Here is a 23,091-nt window from a genome sequence, read left to right on the forward strand (position 1 = left end):
TCAATAACATTTTTTTAAAAAACAAAATCACCGACTAGTGAATGGGAAATCACCCTACAATGGATAATTAGACATGGCTGCTACTGGTTCATATGATACTGTCATAGAAATTAAGAAAAGACATTCCTTCCTCAAAATGCCTCACCACCCTGTCTAGGAACTGTCCTAGCAGACTGATCTGTCGGAATGATGCGTGTTCCTGCCATCTTCTGGGAAACTTTACTGATAACCATGCAAACCTATGCTACCTTAGAGGTGGTTTTGTATAATGCACAGCCGGCCAGCCTAGCCAAGGACACTACTTGCATCTCTCATGGATATATGGTTTTGTGACCGATTAGTTATTTTTTGAAAGGTGGTAAAGGTTTTCAGATTAAACAAAAGTACCAGCCGTGCTTTAGTAAAGGCTTGGAGGAGGTGACTTTCAGCACATCCAGGTGACCCACATCTTGGACAAGTGCTCCCTACAGCGTCGACACCAGGCACCTAAGAGCACTGTAGCCTCCAGAGCTCCAAAGCATCAATGCAGTAGGTATGTTTCCACGGGAGGCTATCCTACAGAAGCTCTCCATGCCCCATTCTGCAACTCTGGAACAGATTTCCAAGTACCAAGTTTAGAAGTACATCAAACAGCCAGGATTTGATCCTTGCCATATCTTATACTTCCCTGATCTAGAATTCAGAATCCCTGTGTGTGTGTGTGTGTGTGTGTGTGTATGCACGCGCGCTTCCTGGGATTGATGTTCAGCATAGGATGGCAGGAACCTTTGCCTCCTGGTTAAAACGGAAACTTTGTTTTCTTATCAAGGATGAAGTTTGGGGTCCAAAATAATTTGGGTATAGTTTGTTTTCTTTATATTTCACTCTAAGTTTGATCTCCAACCTATGTGTGGGGTGAGGTCTAGGAATACAGAGAGACAAGAGCAGTTTCCTCCAGGCGTGTTCTGGAGTAAATTTCAAGGTTAGAGGAAAGCCCAGATTTCATAAAGCTGGGAGGTCAAGGGAGCAAATTCTGGTGGTAGGTGAACTTGTTTACTTAGGAGCAAGTCAGCGTGTAGGATTCCCTAGGGAAGAGCAGGAAGGGAGGAAAACTGGGGGATGTAGGGCAGGTGGAAGATGCCTGGACAGCCAGAGACTCCCACTGAGTAAGTCGGTGATCATGCAGGCTGTATTTTCAATGGTTACCAGGATTGGTAAAGATCTATATAAATCATCCTGGGGCTGATTGGCCTCAGAGCTCTGCTGTAAGTTTCTATCAGGGCAGATACCTGCTGAGGTCCCAGGTGCAGAGGAGATCTGGAGAAACAACAGCTGGCAGGCTGGACTCAAAACTAGGGTTGGCTCAGGGACTAGCCTTGGATGGATGGAGGCTTCCTTTGTAATAATAACTCAGCTGGTGAACATTGGATTCTAAATGTGGGTGGGGTTTAAAGGACTTTTGTCTTTGTAGAGCTGCCAAAAAGAGAGACATGTACCAAATACAAACAAAATAAAGTAGGCTGAACTGAATGCCTCAGTGGAGTTTAGGGAGATAAATACAACACTATTTCCTTTCCTGAGCAGAGACTTCTCTAAGAAGGCAGTCTTTAGAAATGAAAAAGTCTCTGATTTTTCAAGGAAACATGATCATTTTCAATATACAAAATATAGGATGCATCAAAGAAATGGAAAAAGAAGAGATGGATGTTAAAAGCATTTTATTTTAAAATATATTTATTTACAGAAGAGTTGCAAAGATAATACAGAATATATTCACATCTATCCATCTTTATGTCTATCTATCTATCTATCTATCTATCTATCTATCTATCTATCTATCTATAATCATCTATCTGTCTATATCTATCTGTCTATCTATCCATCTATCATCTATCTATCTATCTATCTATCTATTATCTATCTATCTATCTATCTATCTATCTATCTATCTATCTATCTATCTATCTATCTTCTCTCTGTCTCCTTCATCCAGGTTCCTCTCCTGTGAGAGTCCAGCATAACCAGCACATGCACAATATCTACCCAAGGTCAAGCCAGTCAAGGTTCTAGCATAGATGGGGATGCTGGTCTCCAATCCTACCCGTCATTGAAGAGCTATTGGCAACCCATAGCTCTTGGGGAAGGAGACGGTCTTTTTGCAGGTGTGCCCGCTGGTAGGTTTCCTGTGCCCCAGTGGATGGTCCCACACCCATGCACATGTGGGCAGCACTAATTTGATATAATGGTTTATGTCCTCCCCAAAAGGACATGAAGTTGGTAAAGGACATTTTTGAGGGCATACAGGGGGAGTTGGAGAGGGAAATGGGGGTGGGTAGATATGTTCATGATCATATTTCATTGCATACATGTATGAAACACTCAAGAATAAAGAAAAATTTTAATTAAAAAATTTAGCATAACCACAGTATATTGACACATTACTATTATTTATAGACTTTTCAGCTTTTTCCAGAGTTTCCATTAGTGTCTCTTTTCTGTTCCGATTTACAACCTAGATCCCTGTATTGAATTCAGTTTTCATATGACCTCACTGTCTTCTAGTTTGTGATGATTTCTCTATATTTCATAGTCTTTTATGATGCTAATACTTTTACAGACTAGTGGCAAGATGTGTGTCTCTGAATTTGAGTCTGTCTGGTATTTGCTCCAGAACTGACAGAGGTTATTGATTTGGGAAGAACATCACAGAAGTGTATTTCTCATTGCATCATAGTAGAAGGTTCATAATGTCCATACAGCTAGTTACTGGTGATTTAACTTTGAACACATGGCTCCCTTGGTGTTTGCCAGCAAAGTTACTATTTTCTCTCTTTCATGATCATTCCTTAGAAGTAAGTCATTCAGTTTAGTCGGGCTTTCAAAAGGAGGGAAGTTGAGCTCATCTCCTGGAGGGAGATCTATCAAAGGATGTTTGGCACTTATAAATTGAATTTTTACTACAGTATAGAGAGGACACTGTGGCCTGGCACATGCTAGTCAAGGGCTCTGCTACAGTGGTACACCCCCTAGAATGGGCATGTGTTAAAATACCACAAGTTAATTGGTAAATCTAGAGGGAGGATTTTTGAGGGGGCTATGCACCCATGTTATTTGTCTTAAAACTTTTATCCATTGATCACAGTTTTCATTATCTTGAAACAATTATCACCATAATACTATAATAGTGATTTTTAATTTCCCCTATTCATCTACCTTTATTAATTGCATTTTCATGTAAGGAATATTCATTCCTTCTTCTATATGATTCACTAATAAACTCATACATACTTATTTTATGTTTTTGATTAACATCTAATACTATGTTCATTTATTACATTGTTCAAATCATTTCCCCTTTGTCTATTAACTGTATGATTTGAGAAGCTGGGGAAGATAATTACAGGCCAAGAACACAGTGTCAGCTCTGATCTGTAGGGGAGGAAGCTGGTGGGATGAGAGAATCCAGGTTAAGCTCAGCTATAAATGGCGGAGGATGAGGGGAAGTAGGAGGAGGTGGCAAACTTCGGCCAGGAGGTCAGTGTGGCCAGCACCGCAGAGAAGATAAACCAGCCAAGTTGGCAACTAGTTCAAACACCATAACTAGAGAACCACTGGGCCATTCAAGGGAGGTCATCTATGCTATTTTAGATTCTTCAGAGCAACTTTCAACGTGAGAAACTAATTAGAATCTTCTTCCTTGTCTCCGGGGTCACTGTCCCTGCCTACAGGGTGGATTTCCAGCTTCAGCTGTGAGAAGGATCAGGTTCTTGCTGGTTTGGGGTGAAGTTGCTTTACACTCTAAAGGCTTAATCTCAGGGGAGACAGACTTCTCTTGTGCTACAGGAGAAACCATTTGTTCCCGTACATGCATTTATTATACGTTCACAGAGGGGAAGTGGAGTGTTTCTTGCTTCCACACCTGAAGAAGACTGGTGTCCTCTTCTGTGCAGGCTGATCATGTCAGTAGATGCTCTTGGGCTGGCTTAGTGGAGGAGCCTGGGCAAGCCTTTTCCATGAGTTGCTTTTCTTTGGCACTGAAATGAGAATGACTTGTCTAACTTACAGGCTGTTGGGAAAGCGAATAGAATGATTGATTAATAGATCCAACATCACCTAGTCCATTGATTGACTACAGAAGCACAGTAATGCTGTGAGAGGAAACGAGAGCCCTTCAGGGATGCTCTGGTCTGCTCCTCTGCTTGCAGACAAGCGAGTACCCCAGCATCCAGGTTAAGTGTTTTATATCTTCTCTTTGGAATGTTTTGGGCATGAGACTTGATGTTCATCTTTAGCACTGCTGAAAATATCCAGTAAGATTGTCTTTAGTCAGTGTGATATGATTCATGCTCATTAGAAGGATGAATAAGATATGTCATAGACACCAATGGGTTTATAACATTACAGGGGATTCAGGTCTGTATAGGTAACTAAAATTTGGTGAATTAAACCAAAATAACATGGGTACCATGGGAAGGGAACGAGTCAACTCTACCAGATTTGGGGAAAACTTCAGCAAAACGTTGACATTTGGGGAAAGCTCCTACCCCAACTAAGGACTTGCAAGGACCAGAACAAGACACATATACTTATGTGCTATGAGTGTTTTTATATGTATTTGGGAGGAGAGAGAGCAGACTCATGGTGATATTCCTGGTAGGTTAATCAAGGACTGTGTACAGGGAAGTATGAACAAATGTGGCCTAAACCAGTTTGTGACTCAGGGGTAAGGTGAATAAATAAATGGCTGCTGGGATCAGGCAGTCATAAAGGCCACAGACTGAAGAAATGATGTAGACCTGTGACTAGGAGTTAAGTTTTTCATTTTACTGAATATGGAAGTCACACAATCAGGACTGTGCTTTAGAAAACCATTTCTCCATCAGTTTGAAAGATGAGTCAGTACTGAGAGGACTGAAACTGACGAGCAAGTTATAGGTCAAGAGAGAAAAGACAATGGCTGAGCTGAGGCTGTGACATGGAGTTGGAGAGAAGAGAAAGACAGTATTTCAGACATTGATGGAATAGGGGAAGAGGTCAGGATGAAACAAAGATGGCCTTGATAGTGGTAGTGTGATTAGATTAGTGGATGGAGCATTTCATCTGAGAAGTGGACTAGATAACACATACTTGCTAGATCAGTAGTAGGAACAGTACTATTCGGGCACTGGAGCTACAGAAAAAGCAAACAAGCAAACAGACAAACAAACATACTTTTCTCTGTTGTAGAATTTGTTGCTCTAGTGAGTAGATAGACGAAAACAAACTCAACAATTAGTGAGACCCTGACCACTAACAGGCTGGGGACGATGGAAAACAAGCATTTAAGTCCCCGTGGGGAGTAGACGAGGAGTTCACAGAGGAGCAACCACTTGTTTGAAAAGTGAATTGTGTGGCTCCTGAGGAGGCAGGGAAGGCTGTGAGAATTCCACAGAAAAGGAGTCACACAGACAGTGCTAAAAGGGACCTCAAAGTCAACATCTGTCTCCTCCATTAGCTTGTGAGCAGTTAGGGTAGGGCATTGTCTTCCTTGCTAACCCTTATATCTCTAGTCTGAGTGATAGGAGGAAAATAAAACAAAAGACCAAAAGCAGAGTGTGAAAGGAAGCTACTTTTTCCTGGGATGGGGAGGCAGAGACATTGAATCCAGATTACTCTTTGTAACATCTGAGTGAGAAAAGGAATTATGAACAAGAAGACACTAGATTCTTCGAGAAATAAGTTGATGCAGAGAGTTGAACCAGTTTCTATTGGTTCTCCTTGGGCTTCTCGACATTGATAAAGAATTTTCTCTCAGTCGGGTCGTGGTGGTGCACACATTTAATCCTAGCACTCTGGAGGCAGAGGCAGGTGGATCTCTGTGAGTTCAAGGCCAGCCTGGGCTACAGAGTGAGTTCCAGGACAGGTTCCAAAAGCTACACAGAGAAACCCCGTCTCAAAAAAAAAAAATTAGAATTTTCTCTCATATGATCACATTTAAGATCTCAGGGATCTTAGAAAGTCCAAGAGACTGGGAACCATGGTTGCTGCTGGTTGATTTGTAGCTGTGACAGCAGTATCCTCCACTATTGTCCCTTCCAGCCACTGAAAAGGGAGGATTTAAGGGAAGTGAGTAATTGCATTTTACTGTCTAAAATAAAGAGCTATAATTTCTCTTTCTCTTTTACACTGGAGGCATTTCCCAAGCTTTTGCAAAATATTGATTTAGATCATACTCTCCCTCTCCACTTCAAGACTACCCATTTCGTGTTCCTGTCCTCTAACCACGCCCAGTAAATTATAGCTATTTGAAAGGAAATAAGATTTTTCAATCCCCCAAAAAATGAAGAGGGGCCTCTTTGAATCATTTCTCACAGTTGGTGAGATGACTATGTTTTTAGATGTTGTTGACAATGAACAGAAAATCATGTCAGTCACATCAGGGTCCTACTCAGAATGCTTGGTTTCTTTTTGTCTTTAGTTGGTAGGTTCAAGTTCCCTAAGATGATTTGAATCTGGAATTTCATTTCATTCATAAAGTTAATGACACGGTAATAAAAATAATGGAAACAGGGATCAATCCATTTCCAAGTGATCTAAGTTCTAGACGGACTCTACACACGTTAGGAAGCTAGCCTATGTGTTCAAGTTAGCACAAGGGCAGAGGTAGGCCCATACCTATTCCCACAAGGACATTGTCACTGGGTCTACTCCTTGGGTTTACTCCAGTTGTAGCCACAGGCCACATTCCCTAATTGCTTCCGGAGTTGCTCTTATCTTCCTTTAGATTTTGTAAGATACACATTGGCAGTAACTGGGTCTAGTGAGTCACCTTGAGATAGGAAGCTACTCATCTAATAATTCCTGTATAGGAGACTAGAGAGGGAGATTCTTCAGACAAGAGTTTTCCACAGCCCAGGGACATGTCTATACTGATTTATGGGGGAACTAGGCCTCTCCTTTTGTGTTCTCTCAGGGGAACCTATCACTAAGAACAATGTCTAAACCCATTAAGCCTTCCTTTGGAACTGACCATGTAATGTGTGCCTCCTATGATCAGTTAACCTCTGACCACCAATCCTTCCACCTGTGGGCAGCTTCCTACAGCTTCTGTAGCACCCAAGAAACTTTCCATCTCACGGTGGTAAGACTACTGGGGTATCTGGATCACCAGACAGGTCTCCCAGCCGGTCCTCTGTCCTTTCAACTTCCTGCCCAAATTCTTACCTGAAATCCATTCTTCTTTGTTTAACTCACCCTTCTCAAGGGAAGGTCACACTCTCTATTTCACCAAAGCCCCATAGATAATAAGGTGAGAATCCTGCACTTCCAGTCACCCCAAGCCTGCTTCCTGTCATCTGTTACTTACTATTTCCTCCTTTCTTGGGGAATAGGTATCTCTGTCTTCTCTTCAGCTAACTGACCTCTTCTAACTTCCTGAGCTTCTTCTTTTTTCTTTATTAAGAAATCTTCTACTCACTCTACATGGAGATTCTTCAATGCCCATCATCTTCTCTGAGGTAGATTGGTGCTGCCAAGAGCAGATGTGTCTCATTGTCATGAAAAAGCCTTATTTTGTTATTAAAACATCTTAAATGCCATATTCTGTTGATCTCTGAAATGTTTGAAGACCACCTGTCTATCTAAAATATATCTCTGTTTGACTTTGAAAACATACCTAACATGACTCTAAGTTTGTTATAGGTGACTATAACTACTAACGTGCATTTCTTTCTTTCTTTCTTTCTTTCTTTCTTTCTTTCTTTCTTTCTTTCTTTCTTTCTTTCTTTCTTTCTTTCTCTCTTTCTTTCTCTCTTTCTTTCTCTCTTTCTTTCTTTTTTTGGTTTTTCAAGACAGGGTTTCTCTGTGTAGCTTTGCACCTTTCCTGGAACTCACTTGGTAGCCCAGGCTGGCCTCGAACGCACAGAGATCTGCCTGGCTCTGCCTCCCCAGTGCTAGGATTAAAGGCGTGCGCCACCACCGCCCGGCTGCATTTCTTTATTATTCTAATTAGTTTGTAATAATAACTTTAAAGGACTAGAAATTTACATTACATTGCTTCCTGTTGTTTGGGGGAGCTGGCATCTTTTGGGGACCCTGAGAAAATTAGAATATTGTTCAAGTCCTGGGAGAACTAGCTATTGTCTAGTCTCGGTGTGATGGGAAAGTGTATGGCTTATCTGAAGTCCTGGCTGGTAGTCTGTGAGGATGGACCATCTCAGCTGGCAGCTTTGAAGCTGTTCTGGATGCAGAACTCTGAGGAAACTGCAACAGAGGTACTCTGAGAGGCTGGGTCACCTGGGACACCCATTTTCATTGGTTTCTGGTCCCTTTGCTCTGAAAACACACAGACTTTCAAAGGTAACACACACACACACACACATATTTGCATTAACACAAGTATGGAGTGTGCAGTGTGCACAAATCAGTTAAAGATGATTTTTTGTTTCATGTTTGAGTAGGTAAAATATATGTTACCTGTCTTCTAGATTTTTTTTAAGGTTTATTTCTTTTTGTCTACAGCCAGGATTTTATCTCTTGCTGTGCTTTTTAACTAGAAAGTGAAGTTTTTGGATTAGAAAATGCTCTCTCTCTCTCTCTCTCTCTCTCTCTCTCTTTCTCTCTCTCTCTCTGTGTGTGTGTGTGTGTGTGTGTGTGTGTTGGGGGCTGATGGTCAAAAGTGGTTGTCCAAGCTGTAAAGCATATTTTTGTTTATATTTACACTGTATAGGAAATGTGTTAGTTATTAAATTCAAGGTGTTACAATCTCAGGCTTATGCCCCAGGGGCAAGATCACAGCACAGCTCACAGGAGACTGAGGGGAAAAAAGTACTCGGGCATACGAGAGGGAAGTACTCAGGCACACTAGAGGAAAGTTCCCCGGGCACACTGTAACCACCAGCCTGACTTTCCTGTGGCCCCAGAGTGAGTTCTTCAAAGTGGCCAGCATGGTAATGGTAGTCAGGTGTAAAGGCATCAGAGATTTGTCCATAGTGGGCTGCTCTGAGTGAGACCATGAATTACTCAGAAGGTGTTTTAGATTAATTACTCCTGGGCACTGAGGTCCCAGTCCCCTGGGAAAACTCCCGCTGAATGAAAGAGGCCGAAATACAAAATCAGACATGGCAGCTGAGGATGTCTGCCGCTCCTAAGTCAGCAAAACAACTGAGGAGCCTAGAAAGCATAGGCCAATGTCATCAGTTTGTCACTGAGAGTCTTAGATCCACTGGGTGCCGTCACTTGAAGTGGGGGTTAAGAGTATGAAAGGGCTGGAGAGACGCCTCAGTGTTTTAGGGGGCCTACTGCTCTTGCAGAGGACCCCTGGTTCAATCTCCAGAACCCATATGGTGGCTCACAGCCATCCTTAGGATTCCAGGAGATCTGACACCCTTCTGGCTTCCATAAGCAGCAGGCATATATGTGATACACAAACATACATGTAAGCAAAACAGTCATATACATAAAATACATCTAAAACCTGTATGAAGTGGTTGGGAGTGTTTATGTTCATGCAACTTTTTAATTTGCATCCTTGTTGATTTTTAAGTTATTAATTGATAAAGAGTTAAGTTCATGAATATAAACATTAGCAGATATTATTTGGTTTGAAAAACAAAATAAGATCTTTCTTCACCTGAAATTAAAGTGGCTAGATTTCTGTCTTTCTTTTTAATGGAAGGTTAATTATTGACTCCAATATTTGTTTACAACTTTTATTGTTATTTTAAATATAAATGCATTGCCATGGGTTGCATTTTTTTAAATTTAATTTTCCCACTGGAGACTTTGTCTTTATTGTCCTGCTCACTAAGCTTTTCTGTCCTGCTTCATCCCTCCAGTCTGTAGGACAAGGACAGGGGGTGGGTGGGTGGAGTGGGAGGGATGAGTTCCCTGCTAGCTCAGTGAAGTCTACACTGGGACCATTTTGGATTTCCTTTCTAATCTGACCAAACTATTTAGATACTTGAATCCTTCCAACTTGTCTTCTGTAGTTTACTGCTAAGAACAGTCAAGCCCATCTACACCTCCCAAAGCTGTAATGTGGCCCATTGTGAACACCTCTGGAGACAGGGAGCTCAGTGCTCCGCAGACAGCACATTCAGGTAACTCTGACTGTCAAAGCCCCTATCTGTCATCCTCCAATCTCCTGCCATTCATTCAACCGAACGCTTGCAAACCCATGTTTAATACACTTATAGACAATTTAAGAGTTCGTCTTTCATTCTACCCTTCACTCTTCTCTCTTTTCTAGGTTGAACTATTTCAGTTTCTCGGTTTATACTCTTAACCTACTGATTGCCTTTCTCTGGGCAGGAAGGGGATGTGTTCACACTAAAACTTAGTTTCCAGAACTGAGCATGAGTCATCACAGAGTTAGGCGGCCTGTCTTTCCATTTCATCTTTCTGTTCATCTTTAAAGACCGTGCCACTTTATTTTCAATTCAAGAGTCATGTATTGAGTCCGGGATAGACAATGTGCCGAGTAAGTGAGTGCTGAGAGTCTGTATAAATATCATCACAGCACAATCGACTTGGCAAGGAAAGGAGCTGGGAGATCCTGCTGATTATGAAGCATGGTGAGGATTGATGAGCTCAGAGAAGAGCAGGCTGCTGCAAGCAAATGTAGAGGAAGGCCATTTCCTAGACGGAGGGTGGAGGGAGGTCTCCCAGAGGAAGCGATTTTAAAGCTGAGTCCTGAGGGAAATCAGGAGGATGAGAGAGGCAGAATAGGCGGGGCAGTGTGAGGAAGGCACACCAGGCAAAAAAAGGATACATTTAAAGGCCTTGCTGTAAAAAAGAAACCGAATGCAGACTGAAGGGAGCAGCAGAAGAGGGAGGTGGTGTCCTGATTGTGGGCTGATCATCCAACATACTGTGTGTGTGTGTGTGTGTGTGTATGTGTGTATGTGTGTATGTGTGTGTGTGTGTATGTGTATGTGTGTGTATGTGTGTGTATGTGTGTGTGTATGTGTGTGTATGTATGTGTGTGTGTGTGTATGTGTGTGTGTGTGTGTGCGCGCGCGTGCGTGTGTGTGTGTGTGTGTGTATGTGTGTATGTGTGTGTGTATGTGTGTGTGCGCGCGCGTGCGTGTGTGTGTGTGTATATGTGTGTATGTGTGTGTGTATGTGTGTGTGCGCGCGTGCGTGTGTGTGTGTGTGTGTGTATATGTGTGTATGTGTGTGTGTATGTGTGTGTGCGCGCGTGCGTGTGTGTGTGTGTGTGTGTGTGTGTGTATGTATGTGTGTGTGTATGTATGTGTGTGTGTGTGTATGTGTGTGTGTGTGTGTCCCACCATCAGATGGCAGCCTTCAGGAGGGGGTCGGTTCACTTCTTCCATTGTGGAGTTCCTGGGAATTGAACTCAGGTCATCGCACTTGGTGGCAAGTGCCTTACCCACTGAGCCATCTTGCCGGGCTACCAACATACATTTGAGCACCAACCATGCACTGCGAACAGTGTTGAGCACTGGGGTTATGTCAGCTGACAAACCAGCCTGAGTGAAGCAAACAAAACCAGACAAACAAAAAATACCTAAAACCACAATATCCCCAAACCTCTGCCTCATGGGAGAAGTTCATGTTAAGAAGTTCAAATTCAAGTTCCATGACAAAGAATTTTTTTTTTCTGAGACAGGGTTTCTCTGTGTAGCTTTGGTGCCTGTCCTGGATCTCGCTCTGTAGACCAGGCTGGCCTCGAACTCACAGAGATCCACCTGGCTCTGCCTCCCGAGTGCTGGGATTAAAGGCGTGAGCCACCACCGCCCAGCAGAAATTTGGGTTTTAAAAGCAGGAGAAAAATCACTTTAAAGATTAAGGGTTAGTAATGTGGTTAGGGTCAGGCTGCTTACAGGTAGACATAAAATTCACATAATGAGGGAACTTTAGAAAAGGGCTTTATTGATAATTATTCTGGGAGAGCAAACAAACTGGACAAAGTTGGAAAGCTGAATATTCTTGAACTGTTGAGAATAGTCCTGGGAGACTGGAGGCAGAGACCGTCCATTGCAGGCCCCTGGATGAAAATAGCCTGGGGTGGCACTAGCTTGTGTAGAGAGGTTCAAGACTCAGTGGGTGAATCTGAGCATTACCTAAAGGGAGAGACCTGTTGTCTAAAAGAGACGAGAAATAGTTAAGGCAGGAGGCACAGAAACCTCCTTTCAGATTGATGAGGCCACATTAACCAGTAAGTGCAAGATGGGCCCTTAGTGTCCCCATTGCATTGTTATCCATAGGTCAGCAGAGTAAAAAAAAACTCGATAAAATCCAGATGATGTGTACATCAGTCACACTGTCTGAACCGTTCAGTAAATCTGGGTAAAAACATGGCAATGGAGATCTTAGCCTGATGCGACTTTTTCACAGTGACTGCCCTCGATCCTGGGATTGCTGTCCTCTTCCTTTCAAGAGCTGCCTTACTGTTACTACATGCTATGTTTATTAAACTGAGCTAAGAATGATTTTTTTTTTCAGACAAGTAAAGGCATGGACAATCCATTTAAAACATTGACTTTATCCTTTTACTGGTTGACCTACTCCAAATATCAGTAACCATTCTACGTCTTGTTCTCCATGATTTAAACCTGCAAAGCAAAATGAAATGCGTAGCTCCCTTCAGCCCTACCGTCTATGAGCAGGCAGCTCTGCCAGGCCGTTGCAGGACTGTGCTTTCTGAGTCAGTCTGTTTCATTCCACTGTGGGCCCAGTGTATATAATGTGCTGTACCTGTAGGACAGGGTCAGGGCTTCAGACGTGTCTACTGTCTGTCAAGTGGGTATCTAGTAAAACATGGCCGGACTGTGGACAAATCAGCTCAGATCAGAAACTGATGCCCTCAGCAGGGTGGCTTCAGTTCCCTACAGTTAGAAGAGGCTTTCTTGATCCTTCACCGCCATCAGTTTACATCGTATAAAAACGGGACTCTTGGTCTGGTGGTTTGGGTTCTTATAACACGTAGGAAACTGGTTGTCGAATGCTAGATTCACCAAATGGTTTAAAAGCTTAATTACTACACGTGCACCCCAATAGTGACTGAGTTAGAGTCCCTACAAACGAGAACTTTTGTTCCTAATGTGTAGCAGAGCTCTGTGGTGGCTCTAACTGCACAGCCTGGAGGCTCAGCTATAAATAACATATTGATTGGTTAGGGAGGAAACCAGTGGTCCTGTTAGTGTTGGTGAAATGGACCAGGGAGGTGAGTAACTGGAGTGCATTCTTCTCCTTCACTGGAAGCGATTGAAGGGTGAGTAGCTCTCCCACGGCTAACACACATGACTCCTATAAAGGGCACCAATGTGAGGAAGTGTTAGATACCCGCTTAGGGCTTGTATTTTCTAGATTTGCTGGCACGCAGAAGCTAGGGACGATTTTAGTGTTGACAGAACCTGTCTTGTTCTGTTTCTCTTTCCTACCCGTGCCTTCTTTCCTGGGTAAGGGAAAGAGGGGTGACTCACCAGGACTTCCGGTTTTAGTTTCGATAGGTTTCTGAAGGAGGAAAACCAAGTCAGAGTGAGTCACCTTGTTCAAATTCGCTCTGTTTGGTTTCTGTGGAGGGAAGCTAAATGATGGCTTAAATATTAATATGGAGACATAGAAAGGGCATATAGGAGATTGTGGGAAGAGAGCTCCAGAGATGTGAATATTAACTAAATCATAAAAGTTCTTTTTTTTTTTTAATGGCCCAACAGACATCATAAGTGAGATAAATGAGCCATAATCCCTAAGAAATTTACATGGGTTGTTAGAGAGAATTTTTATGTGTTAAAAATTCACCTGAAAGTCTTTTCTAAGAAGAGATACGTAAAATGAACCTATGAAAACTTCCATTTGTGCTTCTTTAGATATTAAAATGATTTTGTAAACATTGTTTTCAGAGTGGAAGATGACAGTGGGTTGAAATAGGTCAAGAAGGTTTCATGAAACAGATATGATCTTCTGCATGCTTTTCTGAGGGTTGAACTGAGGGGAAAACTCAGAAAGAGGCAGAAGGATGCTTCAAGTATGGAGAATCAATAAGGCCCAGCTTGGGGCAGAGCCCCAGCTCTGAGTGCTGGGAAGCTCCCTTGAGCGATTCGATGGCCTCATTTGAAGGGTGGTCTCCCCATCTGCAAGATAAACAGACTGTTCCTCTTCCCACGCCTATCTCTTTTCTCTTTTTATTTCTCTCCTTTTTCTGTTCTCTCTCTTCTCCCTTTATCTTTCTGGTTCTTAATCTTTTCACGTATGCTCACTGAGTGCTAATTTTAGGCCTAACATTGAACTGTGCCATGAGGACACACGATGCCCGTTTCCACCTGCGTAGAGCCAGACTTGCCATTTGGACGGCTGCATTGGGTCTTCAGGAGGCTAGACTGACGAAGGAGTCACTGACGGGCTAGGAAATAGGGAGGTACTGACAACACAAATTAACACGATAACTACACCAGCAGCAACTTTACTAATTTATCATTTTTCGTTTTATTTTGGTAAGTCCTTTGTGACTCATTAAGATTTCTGTAAAGAGTAACTTGTCAGCAGGCAGAGGAGAAGATGCTTCAGTGTAACCTGTACAGTATCCACTTAGAGCTCTGCTATAGTGTCGATGATAGATAAGAAGTATTAGCCATCCAAATCCAGGGCTAGAGAAATGAACCCCGACAACAGTTTTTTTTTTTTTTTTTTTAAACTAAAGTGTTTTTTTTTTTTTTTTTTTTTTTTTTTTAAGAACATAATTGTGTGCTCGCTTTGGCAGCACATAAACTAAAATTGGAAGATACAGAGAAGATTAGCATGGCCCCTGCGCAAGGATGACACGCAAATTCGTGAAGCTTTCCCTATTTTTAAATAAAGAATTTTTTTTTAAAAGAACATAATTGTAAAAATATCTGATTTTTACAAACTAGAGATAAAATGGAAGGAAGGCTAAAACTCAGGGTTTGAGAATTAAGAATTATTAGTTTACATCACTTCTTGGCCTTGGACAGAAAGCTGTGAAGAAACATGAGATGCAAGTGGGAAGGAGACCATGAGGGGTGGAAAAATACAAGGTGGTGAGAGGCAGGAGGATGGGGGAGAAGGGAGGAGGGGCAACAAGAATTAAGTATGTTTGAAAATTCCATAGTGAGGGGCTGGAGAGATGGCTCAGAGGTTAAGAACACTGACTGCTCTTCCGGAGGTCCTGAGTTCAATTCCCAGCAACCACATGATGGCTCACAACCATCTGTAATGAGATCTGGCGCCCTCTTCTGAAAACTCCATAGTGAAATCTAAGATGATATATGGTAATTGTTTTCAAAAGCCCCCAAGAAAGCAACCTAAAACTTCCCAAGAAGATCAGGCATGATGGTATCTTAGTGTTTCTATTGCTGTGAGGAGACACTGTAACCATGGCAACTCTAATAAAGGAAAACAATTACTTGGGGCTGGCTTACAGTTTCAGAGGTTCAGTCCATTGTCGTCATGGCAGCGAGCATGGCAGCATGCAGGCAGACGTGGTGCTGGAGAAAGAGCTGAGAGTTCTACATCCAGTAGCAGAAGAGAATGCCACACTGGGCCCGGCTTGATCATCTGAGCCCTCAAAACCGCCTCCAGTGACACACTTCCTCCAACAAAGTCACTCGTACTCCAGTAAGGCCACACCTCCTAACAGTGTCACTCCCAAAGACCTATGGGGGCCATTTTTATTCAAACCACCACAGATGGCATGCACCTGTAATCTTAGTCCTTGGGAGGCTGAAGTGAAGGATCCCGAGTTACGGTCACCCTAGGTTACGTAGTGAGATCCCCCCATCTCAATAAAACAAAGAAACAACAAAACTAACACCACAAACCCCGGGAGAAATGGCTCTCTTCTCAGTCTGAAGTTCAGTTTAGTTCAGGCGTGTACTGAGGGCCAAATGGGACTAAAGCGTGTTGGCGCTGTGCTGGGTACTGTGTGCACAAAGACAGATCATCCATGAGCGGGCTACGGGGATTACGCTAATCTCAAAATTCTGCACGGTAAAGTAACAACAGAGTAAAGAGACTGAGCTTCAGCGAGGGGAAATACTCGCAATGTTATATAGAGTTAGTAAGTGGGATGCCTAACCCAACTTAAAAATGGACAATGCAGGAGAGGGGGGCTGGGCCCATAACTTAGTGAATAAACACTTGCTACACAGGCGTGAGGGCCAGAGTTGGGATACCCAGCACACACACACACATGAAGGCAAGGTGGGCAAGGCAGTCCCTGTGACTTCAGCACGTGGGAGGTGAAGACTGGGGATCTCTAGAGCAAGCTGGCTAGGTAGCCAAGCTGTGTTAGTGCTTTCTGGGTTCAGCTGAGAGGCCTTGCCTCAAGGAGGAAGGTGGAGCATGATTGAGGAAGACCCCCAGCATCAGCTTCAGACCTCTGCATGCACACACACTTGTGCATGCACACCTGTACATACGTATATGCTCACACTCATGCAGACACACACACACACACACAAATCATGAAAATACATTAAAAATTAAAATTTACACTGCATCCAAATAAACATTTTTTTTCAAAGCAAGAAATGAAAATGGATAACCTGAGCATGAAAAGTTGTTTAATATTCCAATCATTAGGGAGCTGTAAGTGTGGAACCGTGATGTATCACTTCCCTTTTGTTAGAATGGCTGTCATCCAAATGATGGGAGAAGGGAGAGGAGGTGTAGATATGGGCAAGCTGCATCGGTTCAGTGCAAGTTATACAACTATAGTGAAATGGCACCACGAATTCTATTAATAGGTGCAGGTGGCACATGTCAATCTAAAACAAAACATTCTTTAAAGACAGCACAACAATCGTTGGCAAGGGTGTGAGGAAAAGAAAACATTGTACATTGTTTGAGGGAATGCAAATTTTTTGCAGCCAATATAGAAAACATTATGGTAATTCCTGAGAAAAAAAGTAAAAATAGAGCTACCATATGGTCTACCAATCCCACTACTGGTGTATATCCAGAGATCATTTCTGTTTGTTGAAAAGACATGTACATTGCCATGTTTATTATAGTACTGTTCATAATAACCTGAGATGCCAACAATGTAAGTGAATAACAGAGAGATGAGGCGTCTACACACAAGACTACTATCCAGGCACAGGAAGAAGGAAATCCTGCCATTTTTGATAACACAGGTGGAACCTAAGGTCACTAGATTAAGTGAGGTACGTCAGGCTTAACCAGAAAGATGAGTGCTGGATATTCTCTCTCCTATGTCGAATCTGAGGAAGAAGATAGCAGGAGCTGAGAGCGCTGTGGTGTCTTCCAAAGGCCGGGGAGAGCGGATGAGGGGAAGGGGAAGCATGGGTTATCGGTGGGGGTCAAGACGTGCTACAGAGGAGGAGGAAGATTCGGCGTTCCGTCGCGTGAGAGAGTGGCCGCAGATAAAGACAGTGTACTGTGTATATTTTCAAAAGCTAGAATGTTTTCAATATTTTCACCAAACAGAAATAATAAGTGTTTGAGGAGACAGGCATGTTACCATTATTTGAACATTGCACAAGAAACGCCCACATCCAAGCATCCCATGGCATTCCATAAATGTATAGTTTTTATTTATTAGTTTTAAGAAGGAATGTCACAGTCAGTTAGAAGGAGACACATTAGAAAGCGACTTTGTAAGTGAGGATTTGAGAGCGCCTCAGCGGGAATGAAGAGGCATGGCCATCAGGAGGCAATCCAGAAGGGGAGCCAAGGCGACAAGGTAAGTGTGGGCGGGAAACAATGGAGGGCAGCTCAGAGCGGGAGAGTTTTAAAGGTGAAAAAGTTGATTTGAGGCTCTCTGGTCTGCACGGCCGTGTGCTCGGTAATGAGATACGTGATGCTGGTGGCCGAGGCCAGGGAGGTCAGGCAGAGAAGGTGCTGAGGACAGTCTTGGAAGTGCTGCACTTCAGGTGGCTATTTTCAGGTCATACTGTCATACTGTGGAGAACTATCAGGACTAAGTTTGTAGACTCGGCACGTGCCACGACGAGGAAATGGAGTCACTCACTAAAGGAGAGCTTGTGAAACATGCAGAGAAAGGGGCTAGAGGATGCCCAGGGAAAGGACAGATCGAGGAAATCTGAAGAAAAGGCTGAGCTTTGCAATGGGGGAGGCGGAAAGGAGCATTTAAGTGAGAGAAGGAGCCGGGCTTCAGATAGATAGGTGTAGAGAGTGACAGGTGGGGACAGGTCGGGGAGTCAAGGTGTGGAGAGTGACAGGTGGGGACGGGTCAGGGAGTCAAGGGCGGCAGGGTGGTAGCGGAGGCTGGGGGTGGGGGAGGGGTGAGGAGACTACTAAAACACACTTTGATCGAAAATGCCATAGTGGCATCTAATACCTCATATGCTAAAAATTAAAAGCAGGTAGGCTGGTATTTAATGTCTGTGGTCATAACTCAAGTTGGTATTTATAGACTCGTTGAATCCTTCTAACAACTCTATTTTATAGATGAGGAAATAAGAGAAAGAAAAGGTCGAATAATTTCAAGAAGATCTTGCAATTAATAAGTGGTAGAGGTAGTTTGGAACTAGTCATTCAGACTTGTCTTTCTGTGGTGGCAAGAGCAGGCATTTCCAGAGGGGAAGATGTCAGTAGGTCACAGCCTTTGACGACTTGACCCTAACCTACCTTTCAATCTTATCTTTGGTTGTTTGTTTTGAGACAAACTCTTGCTATGTAGCTCAAGCTGGTCCAGAACTCACTGTGTAGGGAGGCAAGAGTTCATGGCTGCACTGGTGTATCTTCCTTTTCATGAACTCTAGCCTGACCAACTAAAAAATACCCCAGTATCTTCAACTCAATCTCAAACCCAGCTAGAGCTGGCCAAAGTATTTTGTGAAACTCTCAAGAGTTTCATGAGAGGCTTTGTGGTCTAAAAAAAAAAAAAAAAAAAAAAAAAAAAAAAAAAGAGTGGTCTTGGTCAAATGACTGGGGGAAATTATCGCTCTTCTCTTGGAATTTGCAACTTACTAAATAAGGCATCAGAAATAGTGAGAAGCCCTACAATACAGAACTTGTTCTAACTTGGTTTAACAAGTGTTCTCCAAACTTATTTGCATATTTTGAACTCAGGGACCCCTTTCCTTCCATTCAACCCTTTGTCTAGAAAATTCTGCAAACATCCCTCAGAACTAGGGTTCTGAAACATTCCAAGTGTTATCTGAGTCTTACTCTTGCTGGTCCCAGAAGACACCTCCCTCCTCTCGATATAGACTTACGTGTACTCTCTACCAGACCTGTGGCTGGAGTTCATACACTGTGTTTGAGATCTTCTACAGGCCCCGGTGCTGTGCCTTCCATGTAGTTACTGTCCAGTCAGTGTCTGTTGAACAGATGAGGAAAAACGTATAAAAACACAAAGGAAATTAGTGTTTTTCTTTTAAATTAAACTGAACGATATTAATGCAACTAACTAACGTGGTTCTAGATGTGGACAGAAATTCGTACTCAAATCCAGATGAAGCTTGAGAATCAAGAGACTGTAGTTTCAGGGTTAGTGTCAGGTGGGTTGTATGAGTACTTTTGCATTCAGTGAGGGGTAATGTGAGGAGGGCCATGTTGATTTGTATTTGAAAAAAATTACTGAGTTCTGATACTGTTTTATAATTTGAAGTTAGGCTTGGATTTTGTTCCTGCTTGACCTTTTGAACCTTTCTTCCTGTCTTAATACAATCCACTCTCTTGCACAGTCTGATTTAATATTGGTGGCAGTCCCATGGATCGCTTTAGCTCATTGGTGAGAGGCTGTGTGGCATTTCATCATCTCTGACGTGGTGTCTGATCTTTCTTTATTTGAATTGTGTAACATTCACCTCTGCTTCCCCCCTGTGGGGAGAAGACAGCCTTCTGTGCCCTCCTCCAGTACTGTTTTCTGAGTTATATGGTTTGGCTTCATGTATGGTTATGTCATGTAAAAGTGTGTGTGTGTGTGTGTGTGTGTGTGTGTGTGTGTGTGTGTGTGTGTGTGAGAGAGAGAGAGAGACAGAGAGAGACAGAGAGAGAGACAGAGAGAGAGACAGAGAGACAGAGACAGAGACAGGGAGAGGGAGAAGACAAGAGAAGGAAAGAGAGACAGACAGACAGACAGACAGATAGATAGATAGACAGATAGATAGGCAGGCAGACAGATAAACAATGCTGAGGGAGCTAGGCCAGATACCAGTGCAAGCGGGTGTTAGGAGGGTGTGGTGATCTCTAGGAAGACTCTGAGCCTTTTTACCTTTGGAGCAGAACATTAGCAGCCTTGTGAGGTAAGAGGGCTTGGTAGGAGTTTTATTAAGTTACTAAACTTGTTTAAGAGCCCCTAATTAATCATAATTATTGTTTTAGAATGAGTCTGAAGTTTTTTATGGAGAAGGCCAGCCTCATCTGGAGTGTACTTTCTTGTTTTCAGAGTCTCTAATGTCACAGAAAGTAAGTTGTTGGAATCTGTGTATGCTGTGGCACTGATAGTATATTCATAGTCATAGAGGCACCAGGCCTAGCAGACATTTAAAGTGAAAATTTATTATATTAAATGACTGAAATACAGCTCAACTGTAGGAGTGCTTATCTAGACTGAAACCCTTGTCTGATTCCCAGAGAGTAGCCCATGTTGGTAGTCCCAGCTTTGGAGTGGAGGCAGGAGAATCAGAAGTTCAAGATTGTCTTTATCTCCATAGCAATTTTGAGGGCTGTCTGGGCTATAATGAGAGTCTGTCTCAGATAACAAACAAACAAATGAACAGAAAATTGTATCTGGGAGAAAAAGTTCTGACAATAATATTTGGCTGTGTGTAAACATTATGCTATCAAGACTAATTCTGTTGTTTTCCACAGTGACATTATGGTATGCAATTAAAATGGAAATTTTTTTTCTTGGCATGGCAAAAGTTCATCGTCATGTAATGAGAAGCTAACATTTAACATCATTGTAGTAATGTTGAAGTATTTAGAACAGATATTAGTATTTCCTAGAATGAACAACTATTATGATGCCCATCTTAAAGCAAGTGTTGAAGGAAGATAATGCAGTTCCAGCTGGATGCTGGGGGATACTGATGGTGTTTATTAAGCGTGACGGACTAAGAGGAGCAGAATTCCCACCTCTGTCCCCTCCCCCATGAGATTTCTGAGGCTCTCCCTTTGAAGTCAATATACATCTTCGCTTTAATCCAGTTTTAAAGCTCCCTTTGAAGTCAGTGGGAGCTCATGCCTGGGAGAGAGGGAAGCCATGAGGACTGGGTGCCTGCCGGTGATGACCAGCTGGCTTACCCAGCCCCAGAAATGCACTGTTTTCTGATTGTCCTTCCGCACTGGAGCCACTTGGCTTCACGTGGAAAGATTCTCAAACTGTTGTGATGTACTTGTTCCTGCTATTATGAGGCCTTTAAGATGACCCAAACCAGAAAGTTCTCTTTAGGATAGGATGTTTTTGCTTTAAATGATTGGGGGAGAGAGAATTTATAAGTGAGGACTATCACTTGATGTAAACACTCTCACAAATGTCTTACGTAACTGATTTTTTTCAGATAACTGAAAAATCATAATTCTCCTGTTTGAAATTACCTCACGTTAGTCAGCCTTCCCCACCAGTCTTATTAAACACTATGACTCAGGCGGGAGGTTAGTAATTTTTCACTTTTCTTGCCCTCTTTCACATTGCCATTGTTCTCTATAACACAGGATTCCGTTCTGCTCCCTGACTGTGTGAGCAGCTGCAGAACTCCTACAGAGTTACCTGCGGTCAGTGTCCCTGCTACAGAAGAGCAGCTTCCTACCACACAAGCCTCTGCAGTCAGGGATAGAGAGTCACTGACCGCCTCAGACACAGCTTCCTCATCACTCAGATTTCCCTTAAAATCTGCTCAAAAGAGGTTGTTTTCCCTTAACTTTTTACTAGGGTTTATAAAGAAATCAAACAAATTCCTTAAAACTTATTTTAAAACATGATAACCTGGCTGATAAAACATGAAGTCAAAACACCTGATCTGTGGTAGGTGCCTTTAAAGGGATGTAGCAAATAGCACCAGGGTCTTTTTCCTCGTAAAGACAGACTTGGGTCTAGCTTTAGTGATGCTTCTTTTCTGGACAGTGGTAGGGATATGATCTTACTGCGTATGTAACTTAAAAGCAGGTAAGAACACCGAACTCTACTTAATACAGTTAAACTAGAAATAACCTTCGACTCCTTTGTTTGGACTGTTAAAAGAGGAAAAAATAAGACTGAACCTGGAAGCCCAACAGAGCAGAGAGAGAGAGAGAGAGAGAGAGCGAGATGAAGAGAGATCTTTTTTTAGAGATGCAGAGAGAGGCTGGTTGTGAAGAGGCAGGAAAGAGGCCAGCATCCTTTGTTCCTTGGTTATGTCCTTATTGCTCTCTACAGCTATTGGTGTCTTTTCAGGCCTCCCCACCCACTTCTTCTAAAATCCTCCTTTGCTTTCTGCCCATTCATACTTCACACCCTTTCACACCTCTGCTAACAGGAGTTTTATTCCACCACTCAATAGCTGTTTGCTTTGAGTTGGCCTCCAGAAGTGGGTCTCTTCAGGGGCTGGAGCAAGGGCTCTGTAGGTAAAAGCACTTGCTGCTCTTGCAGAGAGTATCCAGTTCCCAGCACCCACGTTGTCAGAAACTCCAGTTCTAGCTCCCTCTTCTGGCCTCCTCAGGCACTGCATTATGAGATACACAAACACAAGCAGGCAAGCGCTCATATACATAAAATAAAATAGAGAATTCCATTAAAAAAAAAAAACAAAAAAACCAAGGTTTCCGAGGACGTCTCTGAGATCACGATATCTCTGGGCCCGCTGTAGAAGCAGACGTCCCAGGCTCATGTCCTGCTTATACCATGCACTTCCTATGTGAGGTTTGGACAGGTTGTGTCCCCATTTCCTAATTATACATATTTCTAGTCCACAGGCTTATAGTAAGTATTAAATGAGCCACTTCATGAAAATTTTAGTGTAACACCAGCATTTTATAAATGGTCAATTAATATTAGCTGTCAGTATACAATGATTCTCTTAAAAGTTAAGTGTCTTATGACTACTGATACAACCTTCTCAATGCCAGATTCATTTTCCCACTTCAAGAAGAGTCGGGGGGCTCAGGTGTCCATTGCGATGGCCGCCTAGAGATAGGCACTTGCTTGGTTTCTGGGCGCTGTAGAAGGGGTGTGTGGAG

The 23,091-nt window shown here is 42.8% G+C and overlaps 1 protein-coding gene and 1 non-coding gene across 2 annotated transcripts in view; both read left to right on the forward strand.

Moving 5' to 3' along the window:
* Positions 1-23,091, forward strand: part of Akap6 (A-kinase anchoring protein 6) — a 436,041-nt gene that overhangs the window by 22,047 nt on the left and 390,903 nt on the right. The gene's annotated exons all lie outside the window — the stretch shown is intronic.
* Positions 14,668-14,773, forward strand: LOC114693422. The gene has a single exon (XR_003734544.1). It is a non-coding gene; the product is annotated as a U6 spliceosomal RNA (small nuclear RNA).

The sequence above is a fragment of the Peromyscus leucopus genome, chromosome 14 (assembly GCF_004664715.2).
Source record: "Peromyscus leucopus breed LL Stock chromosome 14, UCI_PerLeu_2.1, whole genome shotgun sequence".
Classification (NCBI taxonomy): domain Eukaryota; kingdom Metazoa; phylum Chordata; class Mammalia; order Rodentia; family Cricetidae; genus Peromyscus; species Peromyscus leucopus.